The 2,871-nt window shown below is 38.3% G+C and overlaps 1 pseudogene; it reads left to right on the forward strand.

Annotated features, from left to right (window-relative positions):
* Positions 1-479: 479 nt before the first annotated feature.
* LOC114100218 (14-3-3 protein zeta/delta pseudogene) lies at positions 480-1,458 on the forward strand (annotated as a pseudogene).
* The last annotated feature ends 1,413 nt before the right edge of the window (positions 1,459-2,871 follow it).

Raw genomic sequence — 2,871 nt, forward strand, 5'->3', positions numbered from 1 at the left:
GGTGATATCAGGCAATATTTTTAAAGTATTGCAAGAAAATATAAAAGAATGTCTCTAGGATTCTGAGAGGCCTTCAAATCCAAGCCACAAAAAGCCAAAGCCAAAAGGGAAAGACTGAGATAGATAGATAGATAGATAGATAGATAGATAGATAGATAGATAGATAGATAGATAGATTTATATATTTTGTTGTTGTTGTTGTTGTTGTTATAGGTGGATACAATACCTTTATTTTATTTTTATGTGGTGCTGAGGATTAAACCCAGGGCCTCACGCATTCTAGGTGAGTGCTCTAACACTGATCCACAACCCCAGCCCAAACTGATAAATTTGACTTGATTAGAATTTAAAACTGTTTTAGAATAGAGACCACAGACAGAGTCTCAGCCTCGCCGCCGCCGCCGCCGCTGCAACCGCCCAGAGACTGCTGAGCCCCCATCCGTCCGCCTCCACCCACTCCAGACACAGAACATCCAGTAATGGATAAAAATGAGCTGGTGCAGAAGGCCAAACTGGCCGAGCAGGCTGAGCAGTATGATGACATGGCAGCCTGCATGAAGTCTGTGAGCAAGGAGCTGAATTGTCTAATGAGGAGACCAATCTTCTTTCAGTTACTTATAAAAATGTTGTAGGATCCCGTAGGTCATCTTGGAGAGTCGTCTCAAGTATTGAGCAAAAGACGAAAGGTGCTGAGAAAAAGCAGCAGATGGCTCGAGAATACAGAGAGAAAATTGAGACTGAGCTAAGAGATATCTGCAATGATGTACTGTCTCCTTTGGAAAAATTCTTGATCCCCAATGCTTCACAAGCAGAGAGCAAAGTCTTCTATTTGAAAATGAAAGGAGACTATTACCGTTACTTGGCTGAGGTTTGCTGCTGGTGATGATAAGAAAGGGATTGTGGATCAGTCACAACAAGCATACCAAGAAGCTTTTGAAATCAGCGAAAAGGAAATGCAGCCAACACATCCTATCAGATTGGGTCTGGCCCTTAACTTCTCTGTGTTCTATTATGAGATTCTGAACTCCCCAGAGAAAGCCTGCTCTCTTGCAAAGACAGCTTCTGATGAAGCCATTGCTGAACTTGATACGTTAAGTGAAGAATCATACAAAGACGGCACGCTAATAATGCAATTACTGAGAGACAATTGACATTGTGGACATCAGTTACCCAAGGAGACGAAGCTGAAGCAGGAAAAGGAGGGAAAAATCAACTGGCCTTCCAACTTTTGTCTGCCTCATTCTAAAATTTACACAGTAGACCATTTGTCATCCATGCTGTCCCACAAATAGTTTTTTGTTTATGATTTATGACAGGTTTATGTTACTTCTATTTGAATTTCTATATTTCCCATGTGGTTTTTATGTTTAATATTAGGGGAGTAGAGCCAGTTAACATTTAGGGAGTTATCTGTTTTCATCTTGAGGTGGACAATATGGGGATGTGAAATTTTTATACGAGTTATAAATGTTTGGCATAGTACTTTAGGTACATTGTGGCTTCACGAGGGCCATTTTAAAACTGCTTCCATGTCTAAGCAAAGAAAACTGCCTACATATTGGTTTGTCCTGGTGGGGAATAAAAGGGATCAATGGTTCCAGTCACAGGTGTAGTTATTGTGTGTACCTTAAGGCTCGGAGCACTTACGAGGCTGTAGTAGAAACAGATATCCCATGGATCCTACATGTGTGAATCATGTGTTTCTGTGGAATAGTCAATCTCAGTGTGCACAGCTTCGACTACAGCTGCAGAAGTGCTCCTTTAGATGAAGTTTTGACCCAGTTTACTCTGGATAAGGGCAGAAATGGTTCACATTCCATTATTTGTAAAGTTACCTGCTGTTTGCTTTCATTATTTTTGCTACACATTTTATTTGTATTTAAATGTTTTAGGCAACCTAAGAACAAATGTAAAAGTAAAGATGCAGTAAAAATGATTTGCTTGATATCCATTACTTCATGTATATCAAGCACAGCAGTAAACAAAACAAACCTCTTGTATTTTAACTTTTTTTAGTTTTTTTTTTTTTTTTTTTTTTTTGCTTTTGTGGTTTTTTTTATATTTGCCTAATATGCATGTGCTGTAAAAATAGTTAACAGGGGAATAACTTGAGATGATGGCTAGCTTTGTTTAATGTCTTATGAAATTTTCATGAACAATCCAAGCATAATTGTTAAAAACCCATGTATTAAGTTCATGTAAATGGAATAAAAGTTTTATGAATGGACTTTTCAACTACTTTCTCTACAGCTTTTCATGTAAATTATAGTCTTTTGGTTTTGAAACTTCTCTAAAGTAAACTATACATTCTTGGAAATGTATTCCTTATTCCCTCTAGTGGGCTTTTACCAAGTTTAAATGCAAAATTTATAACAACAAGTATACTACTAATATAACTACCATTCTCAACCGTGTCCCATGTTTTCTGGGGGAGGGTGAGATTGATTGGAAAAAAGTATTGTGTTCCATTCAAAATTTTGGTATATGGCATTTTCTAACTTAGGAAGCCACAATGTTCTTGACCCATCATGACATTGGGTAGCATTAACTGAAAGTTTTGTGCTTCCAAACCATTTTGGTTTTTAAGAATTTCTTGATATTCTATGGCTTGCCTTCAATTTCGATCCTTTGTCAGGTTCACAAGATTACCTCTCTTTTTTTAGCCTTCTGTCTTGTCACCAACCATTCCTATTTGGTGGCCGTGTTCTTGGGAAAAGGCTGCATGATCTTTCTGGCTCCACTCAATGTCTAAGATACCCACCCTGCTTCCTGTGCTTGCATCCTACCAACTATTTCCCACATCCTCTTTACTGCAGCACATCTCTCCTTAGTTGATGAGATTGTGTTTATCTCCCTGTAAACCCTACCAAT

This window comes from Marmota flaviventris, chromosome 12 (assembly GCF_047511675.1).
Source record: "Marmota flaviventris isolate mMarFla1 chromosome 12, mMarFla1.hap1, whole genome shotgun sequence".
NCBI lineage: Eukaryota > Metazoa > Chordata > Mammalia > Rodentia > Sciuridae > Marmota > Marmota flaviventris.